General features: G+C 37.4%; 2 protein-coding genes across 3 annotated transcripts in view; one reads left to right on the forward strand and one right to left on the reverse strand.

The window, feature by feature from the left end:
* The window catches only part of rarga (retinoic acid receptor gamma a), a 52,695-nt gene extending 46,582 nt beyond the window's left edge, over positions 1–6,113 (reverse strand). For both annotated transcript variants that reach the window (XM_082146214.1, XM_082146212.1), the window contains exon 1: positions 5,962–6,113. The gene's annotated coding sequence lies outside the window, so the exon portion shown is untranslated. The remainder of the gene's footprint in view (positions 1–5,961) is intronic.
* Positions 1–16,860, forward strand: part of LOC309481339 (tubulin alpha chain) — a 267,267-nt gene that overhangs the window by 172,120 nt on the left and 78,287 nt on the right. The window lies entirely within an intron of this gene.

Raw genomic sequence — 16,860 nt, forward strand, 5'->3', positions numbered from 1 at the left:
AGTTATTTTTTTCCTCCCTCAGCCTGGCTAAAACCGCAATCCATTCTTCCTCCAAAGCTGTGACGGATTTGGGATGGTACGGCGGTTTGGGTTCATTTCCTGTCTACAACTCTGAATATTTCCACTCCTTCATTCTAAGCTCACAGCGCTCTACTTTAAAAGGTACTTTAACTTTCCACATTAGCCTTCCTGCTGTCGATCAGCGCTAAGACGGATTGACACATCCGACCGTATACACTCAAACACCCCCAGAAAGACAGAGGAACTGTATAGCGGAGGCCACAAGAGCGGGGCGTATGGATTCAGATCAAACGTCTTGTGGATGAGGGATCTGGAAACTTCTACGAGAGACATCAAGCTCACTTAAAGAGCAAGTATAAACTGTTCCATTCCTAAAAAAAAAAGAGCAAGGAAAAACGAGGAGAGAAAGACACTTTCACCTAATCAGAATCATTGGAACCCAATGGAACCGGAACTCAAAAATAAAGGTTCCGAAAAGGGGTGATGCCATAAAAGAACCATTTTAGGTACCCCAAAGAACGAATATGAATAACATTTAAATAATCTAAAGAAGCTTTTTACACTATATAGAGAACATTTTGTGCAATGGAAAGATTCCATGGAAGTTAATGGTTCTTCTCCATCAATTCTAATAAAGAACCTTTATTTTAAGTTGTGTGTTGCATGGCGCAAGCAACACTAAGGCTAGGGGTTTGATTCTCAGAGAACACACTGAATTAAAGGCACTGTAAAAGTGAAGGTGACGGTGAAGTGACGTGAAGACCAAGTATGGTACCCATACTCAGAATTTGTCTTCTGCGTTTAACTCATCCAAGTTAGTGCATACACATTAGTGAACACACACACACACCCGGAGCAGTGGGCAGCCATTTTTTCTGTGGCACCCGGGGAGTGATTGGGGGTTAGTTGCCTTGCTCAAGGCCACCTCAGTCGTTATTGAGAATCGAACCCGCAACCTTTGGGTTACAAGTTTGACTCTGTAACTATTAGGCCACAACTGCCCAAAAGTACTAAAAAGAGTACTAACTAAAAGTATTAAATGCTTCACAAAAACGGCTTGTATTTCAGAGGCAGTCTAACAGTTTAAATACGCAAAAAAACAACAAAAAAAGACAAGAAAACACAAACCACATCATCTGACCATAAAAATAAGAGATCTGCTTGTAGCTTGCATATTTTCTGTGGGAAAACAACTGTCATATCCTGCATAAAACACAAGCATATGTGTCCGAGGGATGTTTACAGCAAACCTTGATGGTTAAAACTAGTTGTCTGCTTGTTATGCATGGGAGATATTACAAAAAGACACAGCACAATGTGCTGTAACCTTGAAAGAAATCTGTGTGGATTCAATTGAAGAAAGATGTTGGGAGACGAGACGTATTGTGTGGAAAGTCTGCAGCTGAGGAACCTCCAGGCGTTGTGGAGGTCACATGGTCAGAAGGAGGGTCAGAACTGAGTGCTGAAGGTTCAAAGGCCAGACGTCATTAACACGCACATACAAACACACACAAATGCAGAAAGATAACTTATTAATGACTAATTTATTTATCTTTCAAAAAAAATGTATTCATCCCCTATGAAAGCACCACAGCAGGGGACATTGGTTGCAGTCCTGTCAAGCGACATTAATAAACAATAGTAAAATATAGCCTTGCCAAATTGGACCGCTGCAAAATTAAACAAAGCGTATCATTGTCATCAGGCAGTCATTTCCGACAAAGACCTTCATAAACCTTTTTATTGTGGGAGATAAAACTGACACGTTCGAATTCCTCTGCCTTCTGACAGGTCAAATGGTAGCACAACATTAAGAGTGATAGATGATCTTCTGCTTCGGAGTCACATATCCCATCAATTAAAACCAGTCTGACACTGAGCCCTTTCCTGGCACCCAACAAACATTCTTCACACCCAATCACCGTACAACACTGACAATGCCATAATATCTATCACGCCACTATAACATGCCCCTCGGTAATAATTTTAAAAAGTATGTACTGCCACAGCCCCAGCTGTAAGGCTCAAGTACACTTCATTCACAATAAACCATGTGAGCTTTCAACCTCATATTACACTGCATATCATTTAACGCTGTCATTTGAAATTTTAAAGTGATTCACTCACTAAAACAATCAATGCAGTGATTGTAAAACACTAGGTATGCTGAAGCAGTCTGAGAAATATGTATTAATTAGCAAAAATATAATATATTACATTTTATTCAAAATATAAAATATTATTAAAAACTTTTTTTAATGAATTAATTTAAATGTTTCGATTTATTTTTATATATATTATAGAAAACGTTTTGAAAAAATATTTATAAAACATTTAATGAATATTATATTTAATATTTAAATAATAATATGATAATCATTTATATATATATATATATATATATATATATATATATATACACACGTATAAACGTTTTTAATTATTAATTTTATTTATAAAACATTTTAATAAATAATATATATACAATGTAAAAAACCTACGTTGTAAATAAAATATATTATTATTGTACTTTTTACAAGACAATGCTGTTTCAGTGCATGTTTAATTCAATCTGTTACTTTCATATTCTTTGTAATTATTTGTGAAATTTACTAGCAAGTGAAAATTGGAGTGAAAACGTTATATAAATTGTATTATGTGTGTTATATATGGTTTTAAATAAATAAATAAACAAACTTCCGAGGTTTGGACGTGGTTGTGACACATGGAAGACAGAGAGAGAGAGAGAGAGAGCAATGGAAAGAGTGATGGGATAAATGGAGTGGACGAAAGACTGTTCTGACAGTTCTGACAGTTCTGTTCCACGATGTGATGTGGACAAGGTGAGCCCAGGCACACTGCAAGAACGAATAAACAACATAAAAAAAAGAAATAAAACTGCTGAACGGAGAAGAAACGAAAACACGACCAGTGAGCTTATTTACGCTTGCAGTACGCAGTATTCCTCTGTGGGAAACCGGGTTAAATAATTGGTTAAGGATCAGAGCATTAACATGATCGCCGCTAGATTATAGTTGTGGTTTATTACGTAGCGTAATCAGACAAGAAATCAGATTTATAAAAACAAACGACAAGGCCTCTGAGCTAAACTAGCCATTTCAGATGAACACAGTTTATTTAATCAGGGCAATAGAAGGTAATAGATGGCGCTCATTACAGTAGCACTGGCACGGGGAAGCATTCACGCTCATGAGTATAAACACACACTAGCATAGACACATTAATAAAAGCCCTGACACACACAGGAACTTCTATAAGCAGATGTCGGACACTCTCTCCCCTTCACACACACACAGCCTGACATATAAAGTCTTATACGCACACAAAGAGATACATCCCTGCACACCTGCAAAAATATACAAGGGAAATAGTGATCTGATGGTTTCCTTCATAATTACAGAGTACAGAAAAAAATCCCCTCCACCTTCCCAGATCCCCCATAAACCACCTGTTCAGCTCCTCCCTGCCACTTATATTATTTTGCCCCCCCAACCCAAGATTCCTGAGAGAGTCAGGGATAAACTCCTGGATTTATGATTCCAAGTCAGAAAGCTGCCAGATGAGCAATGAAAACTGAAGTAAAATTGGGATCTAGACAGATTGACAGACAGTGTGTGAGAGACGGGGGGGGGGGATGTCTCTAACCATGCATGTCTTAATGAAAACATTCATTTATTCATATAATAACACGCATGGTCCAATCAATAAGTCAAACCTAAACATGCATACAAAAAACAAAGGGCCATTCTGTCAATCATTAAAGAAATTATTAATAAACTAGAAGATCCAGGAAGTAACTCTGAATATCTAATACTGCGGTTAGCGTTGGTTGATATAGTGTGAATAAAAGACACCTTTCAATGTCACTCAAAAGAGAAGGAAAATGCACTCAAGAATATAATGACAGCAATTTACCCAAACACACAAACACATTAAGACACTCCCGTATTCCATTACAGTTACTGTACCGCTGAGATCAGACTCCACAGTCCCGCTGGAGTCAGAGTGGGAGTTTTGGTTTTGGTAGAACGTGAATATCTGGTTTGACAATAGTTTGTTTTTCCTTGTCTCTGCTTTTGTCTGAGTTCTTGTAAACTCATGTTGCTGATCTGTGAGACATAAACAGCTCAAGACCGAATGGGGCTGGCCCATTCCTTTCTCATTTAAAAAAAAAGGAGCCGTGCATACATTTGTTTGTGCATGTGTGGAGTAAGTCTGTTGGTTTTAATGTTGTAACGCGCTCAGACTTCTCCTCAGCCCCAGATGTGAACATTCTGTCACATGTTAAAAGACGACCTCATAAATCACGGCTGGCTTTGACACTATTAAACACTGCTGGCATAAACTTAAAAAAAACTAAAAACCTTTCAACTCATGAAAATCTCACACACAACATGTTGAAAAGCAAAAGAAAGCAAATTCTGTCAGATCACAGAGTGAGTCAGAGAAAAGCACAAAGAACAGGTGCTACAATCAATGCAATGAGTTTCACAGTCCTGTAAGTTCACCAATCAGGTAATACAATAAAAAGAGTATCACAAAAACTTCTGTAACCACACTAGTATGTGAAATTGTATACATTTTGTTACTTGAAAATGGAACAAATGGAATACTTGTTCAAAGTGATTGCACTGTACAACGCCAATATGCAGTTTTTACCTTAACGGTTCACTCAAAAATGAAAAGTGTGTCATTACTTGCTCACCGCTATGAAATTTATTTTTTTCTACTGGACACACAAGAATATGTTTTGCTAAATTTCCAGGTTGTTGTTTTTTTTTCATGTAATTATAATGAACTGAATGCTTTCAAACCTCAAGAGGGATGTAGAATCACTAAGAAAAGATCATAAAAGCATCCACATGACTCATGCTTCGGAAGCCATATGAATTAAAGTTTTTAACTGACAATGTTCCTGTGTCTGGACTATTGAGGCAACTCAAGAACCGGAACAAATCATTCAGATCAGTTTTGTGAATTGGATCAACCAAATAGTTTACAAATGACTACTTTTCTCATTAAGAGCTAGGGCAGATGTCAAAATGATGAGTGGATGAAAACTTTTATATCTGCTCCTTGCACAGTCGCTATCAAATGGCTGTGAGTTGTAGGACTGTAAGTTATATGGTGAGTTTGCATCAGTTTTGAGGTGCAACATCTTCAGTCACCATTCATTCATTGTCATTGCCGAAATGTTAAAATGTTATCCTCTATCCATTTAAAGAACTAAACTACACTTCATTGATGTCTCTTAATGTATCCAGGTTTATAACATTAAATCATATCTTTTACTTTTAAAGTTAATTTAGCTGTTACCACATTTTAGGTTAACTGACTGAACGTTTTAACGTTGCATGAGATGCTTGTGAAAACACCTTTCCCTTAACCACAAGTTGTAGGTAGACAACACTTGCACACATTAATCTCAGATTTACAAACAAACACTTAAAACGTGTAAGCCACACCACAGAGGGCTAAACACAACACTTAAGGCAAGAAAGACCTGTCAGAGAAATGTTTTACGTATGTCATGGTACAACTCACTAGGAAAAGGTATGCGTAAGGACGAGAAACGTAACCAGTCTCTTCACGCACATCGCGGATCGAGAAAACACTTGCACGCCAAACATCAACGCCGCACGAAAATAAATGAAAACACACGCACAGCGCACGCGCTGCAATTAGATGAATTCAAGAGAACCGAGTCGCGCGAGCGTAGGAACGAACGAACAAAAAGTTGCGAGCGATTAATACGATTCTTTTATCACTCTCTCGCTTCTCTTTCGCACCATCTCAAGTTTAGTTTTAAATCACTCCGGTTTCTCCTTTGTTATATGTAGCATATCTGACAGACATAAGAGAGTTAGGCTAAACTTATTTAAAACATCGTTTGATCGCTTCTGTGGAAGTTAAACTCACCCGTTGTGACTGAAATCCGCGAGGAGAAGAAAAGCTCGCGCTCTCCGTTCATCAGAGTCCCTTTCACACTACACGGTCGTTTCTTTCTATCTTTTTCCTTTTCTCTGCCTCTCTCTCTCTCTCTCTCTCTCTCTTTTTCCCTCCCTCCCTCCTTCTCTTCTTTTCGTCTCTCTTAGAAATAATTATGCGCTCTGATTCATGAACCCTCTCTGGGTCACGTGACTCCACCCTTCAAATATACAGCACATTTTTCACAAGCCACAAAATGCCTAGAGGGAAGAAACAGAGGCAAGCTTAAATTTCTGTTTTTAATTCGTTGCCTCTCTTCCTTTCTTTCTCCCTCTTTTTCTCACTCCTTGAACTCTGTGTATTCACAAAGTGACATGCACTGAGTGAGTAGCACATGATTTAGGAATGCCAATGAGTAACTCCTTAAAGTGGATACAGTTTCCCTTCAACATGAAATCAAAATTGACTGATGCATGTTCCCGGTCTTATTGTGAACGATTCACTGGTGCATGTTATTCCAGTGGGAGGAAAATCAAAATGCAATAACCGTGCACTAAAACACAGCATGAAAGTGTGAAAACCCTAAGCTGGTGCCAAAGCTATACAGTGTGGATAACGAACACAAGGTATAGAATGAACAGTGTTAAATATAAAACATGTAAAAATGTTAAACATAAAAATGTATTGGATTTAACCATTTTGAGTTGAAAAGCATAAAACAGTTAACATCCATTGTTGAATAATTTCATTGTCATGAATAATAATAAGTCATTTGTTACAAAAGTCCACAAGGCATCTTTTTGATGAGGGGAGTCTGTAAATGGGAAGTTCCTAAAATCATAGTGTCGATGGTGTGTCCGTATATATGGCGCTTTATGTGTTTTATATCAGTACAGTGTGCAGTTTGTGTTTGTATGGAACAGTTCTGCGCTGGCTTGTTTGTGGTTCTGGGCGTTTGCCTGGTTCTTCCTAAAGCTGCCATTCTGCACTGGCTTTGGTTAAAAGAAACCCCCACAAACCTCACTATGAAGACACACCTTAACTGGCTCCTCTTTGACGGTGCCATCTCAAGCTCAGGGAGGTGGTACATCAGGTTCAGCCTTGGGTCTGTCGGTAAGTCAAGAAAATAAATCAAACAGAACTCGCAATATACAATATATTTACATATGATCTTATTCTGATGTGTTTTGACTGGACAGTTGCACATAAAACAACTTTGCTGTGTACAAAGGTTCCATTCAGGTTGTGCTGGACTAAATATGAACATCCTGTCAAATAACAGTTAAAAACATTTTCAGCATTCAGAACTCAACAGATTTTTATTTGCTAAGATTAAACCGAGCTTAGCTAAAGTGTGCAAGTAGGACACTTTAGCAGGGCTGGCATTAAAAGTCTCAATACATGTCAACAGGAAGTGGTTTGCTTTGCCACACAACAGTACAATACACAGCTTCATCTGCAGATCACTCTATGGAAACATACTAACTATCTGTCCAAAGCAAAATATGAGGTTATATAGCCTAATAGTTCATTCGGTCACACTTTAGATTAGGCTCCAATTCTCACTATTAACATTAACTAACAATTAACTACAACTTTGACCTCAATAAACTCCTAATTATTGCTTAATAATAGTTAGTAAGGTAGTTGTTAAGTTTAGGTATTAGGAAGGATTAAGGCATGTAGAATATGGTCATGCAGATTAAGGCATTAATATGTGTGTTTTTATGTAATATCCTAGTAATAGGCATGCTAATAAGCATTGAAAGTGAGAATTGTACCCTAAACTAAAGTGTTACCATTTCCAATAATATTACAGTATGTGCTGTCATTCTCCGCGTGTCTCTGAGTGAGTATGTGTCTGCGTGTCAGTAGCGGGAGAGGGGTCAGAGGTTAGCAGTGTTTGTGTTTCGTTGTCAGTGAAGTGTGCTGGAGGTTGAGATTTATGATCTCTGTGTTGGGAGACTGCAGAGTGGAGGATAATGAAGATAGATCAGACTGCTATCTCTCTCTCTCTTCCTCTCCTCCTGCCAGACCTATGTATCTCTCAGTCTTTCTTTCTGTCTTTGTCCTTCAGTCTTTCACATTACATTACACTTTCACCTGCTTTTATATAGAATTCTTTAATCTGTATATTCCTACTTAGCATGCAAAACTCAGTGTGTCATATGTGTTGTACGCTCTAAGAAAAGTCAAATTAGGGCCGTTTTCTTCCCTATTGTGATGTATATAAGAGTGAAACGGCGTCTTGAACAAGAAAAAATGTAGGACGGGACTTGATTTTGTCCATCGGGAATTGATTGGATCGTTGTGGCTTACTATTGCTGTGTTCTCATGTGATTGACAGGTTGTGCCACCCTCACGTCAGCAAACACATCATCAGAAGAGATGTCATCAGGGGTGTCCACGCTGTAAGGACATGTCCCTATACCAGCAACTACTGAATTGTCTCTTGCAAAAATTTTGATCGACTGATTAAAGTGAAATGTGAAAATGAATGAAGAATGTCTATAACAGCATTACATTTTGATCTGCTCAGGTTGCATCAAAGATTTCTTTTTACGTGTTTGTTTTTGTTTTTTTCAGCGTTGAGCATTTCAACCAATCACAGACGTGTCTGTTGAGCAGATGAGTGCAATGGCCAATCAAAGGCATTTAAATGAGTAAACAGAAGAAATCTGCTGAAAACACTTGAGTTCAGCTCATGCTCACTGACACTCAGGACTCAGTTCTGTACATTCACGACTTCTCTCATCAAGTTCAGATGTACTGTATAGATTCATAGTGCAGTGTAGTCAGCTTTATTGATCATAACGGGAGTTTTTGCGAGACTGACTAAAGTCGCTGTCCGTGCAGCGGGGAATGTTCTTTGCTCGCTTTCTGTACATAATTTATTTTCAATTTGAATAACCGTTTTGTTTTTCATTAAAACAGAAATAAACTCATTTATAAATGGTTCTCAGCTTGTTTTGTCAGTGTATGGTGTGCTGTTTCCCCACACAAAAACGTTTTTAATGTATTCTATCAATCCACATTAATAATCATGAGTACAATAGGGCAATAATCTTCAAAAATTATTTTTGTCATGATCTTGAGCTAGACCTCTGTCCTAAGTTCTGATGCTCCTTGGTTCTGTGTAAATGAAAAGAGGCATCAGAGAATCCTTAAACCTTTTATCAGGATAGAGGTTTTTCATCATTTATGTATATACTTTGTATTTAAAATTACATTATTCTCATAAAATTGTGCAATTTTCTTGTATATAAATTTTTGCCGCATTAAACAGTCTGTGTGTGTAAATATCAGATGTAGCTTCTGTTCCACCTCTCAAGGTAAAGATAGCTGCTTTGATCATTGTATTGGTAATAGCCTGTAGTATCTCATTATTCTGATTGTTGGAATTATTTGACTAAATTGAAGTATTTGACATATAAGATAGTTTAGATATTATTTCATGAAGTACAGAAAGCTGTAATGTAAAATTGTATAATAATTGTCTCAGGAACATAATAAATGGCATGAAAAGTTTCATTCATTCAAGTTGCATTCAAAAGTCTAACATTTAGAGTAACATTTACATATGTGGTTTCAACAACCAGATGAATTTACACTTGTCCAGTTTCGTCAGGAATGCGGCCTAGACCACCTCCTAAAGTGGTTTGAGCGATCGGATTCAAATCCGTCTCGAAAGCGTTTCGGAGGGCGTTTACACCTGGTCTTTTTCATGATCGGACAGCTTTCCGATTACAGAAAACGCATGGAGTGGCCAGGTGTAAACAGCCCCATAGAGGGCAGTGTGGTCGTGACTCCTGTCAGCTACAGGACATCTGCTCTGAAGGCAAAAGAAGAAGAAAAGGTTGGTGTTTGGCTGCACCTTGCTGATTGGTGAGTTTTGCTTCAATTAGAAATTGTGATTTGAGGTTATTATTCACATTATGTTGCATCAAAGTGAAAATCACAATTGGCATTATAAAACAAATATACACTCAAAATGTACACTTTTATTTTTTGCCGATTCAGTTTAATAAAATGTAATAAAATAAAATTGAAATGAAATAAAATAAAATACATTATTTAATTTAAATGAAATGAAATACATTATTTAATTAAATATATTATTATTAAAAATAAATTACAAATTTAATTAAATAAATTATTAAAAGTAAAATGAGCTAAAGTAACACAATGAATAATTTTTGTTGACTGGGCTGCGTTTCCTAAAGGCATCGTAAGCCTAATTAGATTGTAGAGCCATTGCCACCAATGGTCTCTTCGATCAACTTAGCACACCATGCTTTTTAAGAAATGCAGCTCTGGGCAGTCGATCTGTAGTTCCCAGCATGCTTTGCAAGGGACTGCATTAGTAGAGTAATTTTAGGGATTAAGTGTCATTTTATGTGTTTTTCAGTAAAGGGAAACATGTTGATAGTTTATGTTAATGTTTAATGTTCAGTTATGTTGGACATATAGAGTTGTTTCTGTTATTGAATTTTGCGGTTACCATTGTGTTGAAGAGTAGCGCTTGTGCTTAGAGTGTGGGTGGGCACTCATTAATAATTTTGTAATATTGGTTTCTAAATGAATTTATGTGACCCAACTATACTGTTTTATTTTGAACAATCTAAATGAAATTGTGTGTATTAATCAATGTAATTAAGGGAAGTAATTCATTTATGAGTATATTTACAGCAAGGTGGAAAATGACTTCCATCAAAAATATATATATATCAAGCTTATTAATTAATTTTACCTTGCTGGAGAAATAAGGTTATATCTACTGACAGTTATGCTTCAGTAAAAAAAAAAAAAAAAAAAAAATCAGGTTGGTTGAATTTAGTTATCAGTAATCTTAAATCATTTATTTCATTTAAACAAAACCAGTTATTGTAGATGTTACCACATGAAGTATTTTCTAAGTAGAACTCACAAAAAAAATGAATCAGTGTAGGGTTAAAAGAAATGTCCGTGAAAATAAATCAGTGTAGGGTTAAAAGAAATGTCCGTGAACTTGACCAATAATGTCATTAAATTATACAGTCTCGTCAATACGGAATATTAATAACTGAATGACTCTTTCTTCGAACATGCATGAATAAGCAGTTAATCAAATGAGTAGTAGTAGCAGTCATAAAATATTAGCTGAGATTTTGAAGTATGCTATAATACGCTTATCTATAAAATCACAGTTTTGAGGAGCCATCAGATTAAATAAACAACAACAACAACAACAACAAAAAAAAAACAGAATTGTGAACCGCATGGCTTGTTTAAAGTTGTGAATGTTGTTCTTTGGGTTTATTCCTTTTTTGAAACACCTTTAGTAAATTGCTAAATTGCAGATTGTTATTAACATATAGGTCATAGGTCAAATAACCCATGTCTCAATGCCAATAAGGTGGATGTGATAGTATGCACTCATCAACAATCAAGAAGTATCTAGGCAGCCTCTCTGTCATTCACTCCACTCCTCCCTCTCTTTCGCTCCTAATGGTTTCTTCTTCTTCACTTCTTGCTATGACATCATAACTCATCTTAAAGGCCTCTGATTCATTTTTTTCCCCTTCCTACTTAATTTTTTTTTTCGTCCATTACCCGCCTTTCCCCTCTGTTAATTGTCATAGCTCAGCGCAAATAAATAAACAGCATTTCCACTAAGAAGTGTATTTATTTGTGCCAGGGACTAGTGGGTTTGGGTGGAAAGGGAAGGGGGGAAACGAAAAAGGGAGGGGAGGATAGAGAGACACAGAAAAAGAGAGGCTGGTGGCTACGGCAGGTTTTAATCAGGAACAAGATGCCTGTAATGAGATCACTATTTCCTTGCATGCAGATTGATGTCATGTGAAGTTTTGTGCTGCAACGAGACATGCTGAGAGAGCGAGAGGCGGGCATGTGCGCGCGCACCCCTCGCGCGCAAATAAGCAAAACGTCCATTTACTAAAAGCACGCACACGTAAAGACATACATAAACACGCACACGGAAAGCAGTTTTCAATTTCAAAGTCAAACGCACGGCTATAAAAGGCCTCATTCATTCCGCCTGGCAAAATGTACACATTTAGACTCCAACAGACATGAAAAAAAATAACATGCACAGGGGAAAAACAACACAGAGAGCTTTTGGAAAAAGATTTAAGGGGGAAAAAAAGGGTCAAGCCGTGGTGTATATTTTGCATTAAAGTTCATGTAAATGTATAAGCCACATGTCATATTTAATCTGCGGTTGCATGTGTGCGCATGCTTGCACTTATTTTTGTATGTTTGTGTGCGCGAGTCAAAAACGCGAGCGCGCTTCGGAGGTCCAAACAGAGTTGTCGAAAAAACCCTAACAAACAGAGTGCCAATTCGCGCATGCAAATGAGCCTACCCTCCAACATATGTGTCCAATGAAAGGTGAATGGCCCTCCTGTCTATACTTTCCTCACAATCAGCCATGATGTCACCATGAACCCTCTCTGAACCGACCTCTGTCAAAAAACATTTCGCTCTCTCCCTCTCCTTCGCTTCTCATTTTCCACCTTTCCCTATTGCACTCACCAGGCTGCCTCCCTCCAGTCCGAATTCTTTTGGTAAAACCACATTTTTTCTTTCTTCTTTCCCTTCATGCCCCCCCTCTCTCTCTCTCTCCCTTTGGTTTTCTGGTCCACGCGCATTCTGTCCCTGGCTCTCTCGCGCTAATTGAATCAGCACACGTGAAGCGCACTGCCAAAAGTACCAGGATGTTCTGATTAAGACGGACTTTGTTTTAAAAGGTGGGCTTTTCAAAAACCGTTCGCGGGACTAAGGGAAAGAAAGCAAGGCGGGAAAAATAGACTTAAGTAGCCTACGGCTAAAAAACAGATAGAAGTCGGGGAAGAAAGAGACATGAAGAGAGAACGAGGAGAAAGAAGGGAAGGAGCTAGAGAGGGGCTGGAGGGGGCAGCGGGAGAAACTGCCAGATCCACATATGGAAGCAATTCAGTAATTGAGGCAAATCTTTGTGCTCGAGAGGAAAGGTCCCCTTCTCAATGCCTTCTCCTTAGCAAATAAAACTGCCATTGTACACTGAAAAAAAAAAAAGGCTTTGAATAAATGTTCACTCAGAAATGTCTAGTAAATTTCACAATAATTACTAAGAAATTGCATCTATTTGAATTAAACATGGATTTTTTTAAGTGTTTTCTTGGGAAATGTACTCTGTTAGGCTTAAGCTTTGTTTTATTTACAACTTTGAAAACTAAGGTACATTTTTTTTAAAGAAATGTTGAACTGTGATCAGATCAGATAAGAGAATTTTGTCATATTACCGGTATATAGGGGCAAGTTGTCACATTTGTTTAAAAAAAGGTAATAAAACACAGGTTGCACCCTTAAAGGGTTACTTCACCCAAAATTAAAAACAAAACAAAATTAATTACTCAACCTCATGTTGTTCCAAGCCTGTAAGACTTTTGTTCATCTCCGGAACACAAATGAAGATGTTTTAAATGAAATCTGAGAGTTTTCTGTTCCTCTGTTGTGTCGAAGTCTGTTCCCCCTTTGTTTCCTATAGATTGTCTAACCCTAAACCTGTACCAGTAACCTAACGGGAAACATAGGGGAACCGATTTCAAAATAAGACCTCCATTGACAGTCTAACTAACACTTTGTCACTTAATTTTTTTTATAAAGTGATCGTAAAACTAATTCATATGCACCGACACGATCGCTTTATATGATGAACATATTGAATTTAGGCTTTTATCACATAAGAAAGCTCAAACATGCTGCGTTCAGTACATATCTAGCTGTAAATTCTGTTCACAGTAATAGTTATCTGTATATTATATTCATAGGACAAATCTATCTGTAAATTTTTGTTTATAATAGTATTCAACTCTATATTTATTCAGTACATATCCATGTTCTGCACTTATGGAACCACTGTATATCCTGCACTTGCTGCTATTGCACTTCTGGTTAGACCTAAACTGCATTTCGTTGCCTTGTACCTGTACTTGTGTAATGACAATAAAGTTGAATCTAATCTAATCTAATCTAACACACGAGGATGAACGTCATTGGTTCTTGCTGAAGCTCAAATAAACCGAGAATAAACCTCATTGGTTCTCGCATGTCAAGCGAACATGCTTGAGTTTCCGTTTATCATAACTGATGTGTGCTTTGATGAATATTTGTATGTGTACAAAAGCCTAAAATTAATCTGTTCATCATAAAGCAATCAAGTCTCTACCAAACCGCTCGATATGGATTAGTTTAACGATCTCTTTATGAACTTTTTGAAACGTCAAAGTCGTATGTGGAGGGACAGAAATCTCTCAGAGTTCATTCAAATATCTTCATTTGTGTTTTGAAGATGAACGCAAGTCTTATGGGTTTGGAACGACATGTGGGGTGAGAAAATGATGACAGAATTGTCATTTTTGGGGGAATATTAGCCTTTAAGAAGTTCTAAATCATGACAGGAGAGCCTCTAATCTGAAAGCATTTTGAATCTGAAAGCATTTTGTAAGACGCATACACTTTCCTCTATTCCTCTTTACCACACTATAGCGAGAGAGCTTGGTTTAAACTTGTTAAATTGCTCATCAGCCTCAGAGAATCTGGCATGACTTCACAAACAGAGATCTTTCAATAAAAGAGCGAAAGAGTTTGAGCAGGTAAGTGTTGGTGAGCAGGAGAGAGCAACAGAAAGATGACAGACACTGATAGCTGTCTGCCTAGCCCGAGGCACAAGGTGTTTCTACTGTGTGCATGTTGGCAGCAGCCCCTGTTCGATTCCCAAACACTGCCGCTCTCTCTGTAATTATCGGCGTGCCCTGCCATAACATGTTCCTCGGTGCACGAGTCGCCCACAGTCATGGGTTCATAGCTGTGGAACAGATCTCCAAATTTAACACAGCCAATTAACCCTGGCAACTGTCAAAACACCACAGAAACAGGGTTTACGTAAGGCGAGGCATTCTGTTCAGATTATTTCTATCTTGTGCGAAATGTACCATTTAAATCAAAGTGTCAAGCACACAAGCAGTAAACAGGAGTTTTTATGGATTCAGAACAGCAAAAAGGTTCATGTCTGACTGGATTCTTCTCAATGTCTAAATAAAGTCCTTGAAAGGAGGTTCATTAGCCAATATGTTGAGGTGCATACTTGCTGGTTTGACAGTCTCTCCTGTTCCCTACTGATACCACAAACTATCTCAGATACTTAGTACACATTTATAGGCATATTTTGTATGTATGGAGGAAGGGCGAGTGGTTTCACGATAAAGATGTAATATATTAAGAAATGAGGAAGAAATTGAAAGGGAAGTTTGTGAGTGATCTCCTGGTGTGGCCTAATGCTAAATTAAGATATGAAGTGGTAGGGTTTTAAGAGCCAATTCTTGCATTACAGCTACACCTAGCGGTCAACATAGGAAGTACAACGTAAAGCCACAACATCAAGCCATCAGACAGTACAAGAAAGCACTGCAAGGAAAAAAAAGAAAAAGACAAACCCCACTGTAAACAAGACCCCTTTAATAATGATTAATTATAATTATTCTACATTCTACGCACTTTAATTGTTTGTAAACACTATGAATGGGAATTGTGTGTTTCGCTGGATTATCTTGGTTATTTTTTACTAGGCTATAACCTAAAACTTCGTACAAGTAGCATAACACTACAAAATATTAAAGTGTAGGCTATAAGACTTATTTCTACTGTTTACAAGGCTTTGTAAAGATAAAGTGATTGGTCGAGTTTATATTAAGTTTAATTCTAAAAAGCCTAATTTGGCTTGCAAGACAACACGCATTCCTGTTTTACCTTTTCAACTATTTAAAAAATACAGGCTATATGATTTTATATTGCCAAATATCATGTATTTTTTATGCCAAGTAAAATATATATAATTATATGTTGCCAAATATTTGTTCAAAAACTACCACAGCAGCACATAGACTAAAAAGTGTTTGATTAGGTGTAAAAACAGCAATGCGTGTCCATTGACCACAAGAGGCCGCTGTTTTGCCTTTGTTTCAGTTCAAACTCGATATTGTTTACAAATCATTATCCTCAAAACTGTTTCTAATAAAATGAGCACAATGCTTTGGGTATAGAGGTAGTAGGGGGATATGATATACAGTTTGTACAGGATAAAAATCATAATGTCTATGGAAAGTCCCCATAAATCACGAAAACACAACGTGTGTGTGTGTGTGTGTGTGTGTGTGTGTGTGTGTGTGTGTGTGTGTGTGTGTGTGTGTGTGTATGTGTGTGTGTGTGTGTGTGTGTGTGTGTGTGTGTGTGTGGAGGGGGAGAAGACCGGGGCTAGTTGTCACAAGGGGTTGTCACAAGGGGAAGTTGCCACAAGAGAGCTAGGCTATAGCTCAGTAATTGTACACATTTGAGTCCAAAGTTTTTGTTTATCTCTAGCAAGGGGTTGTGTGTGTTGTTTCAAAGCCCCCTTAAATTGGAATACAATCTTTGAATTCTGTCCTCCAATCTAAAACTCCTATATCATATTTTTGCTGTAACTATTGGGTAAACAAGTGAACAACAAAACCCACACTAGCATAGATTCAGGCAAGAATCTACTATACAATGAAATTTGATTGTTGACTTGTTTGGATCAGATAAGAGCATTTTCTCGGATGTTATGGGGCAATTAGGCTATCTCATTTAAAAAAATCAATTATTAACATTATTGATTGCAACATTTGTTGGTCAAAACAATGCTTTTTATATTGTGTAGGCCTATCTTAAATTTAACTTTTTTTATAGCCTACATGACTATATCATATTACTGTATCTTTTATACAATTCAAGTGTTTTTTATGCACTTGTTAATGCCATGACTCCATGCATCATTCACATGACAGAAGAGAATTTAAAAGAAGCGCGCGGCAGCAGTCACGCAAAGCCTCG

The sequence above is a fragment of the Leuciscus leuciscus genome, assembly GCF_965113295.1.
Source record: "Leuciscus leuciscus genome assembly, chromosome: 18".
Classification (NCBI taxonomy): Eukaryota; Metazoa; Chordata; class Actinopteri; order Cypriniformes; family Leuciscidae; genus Leuciscus; species Leuciscus leuciscus.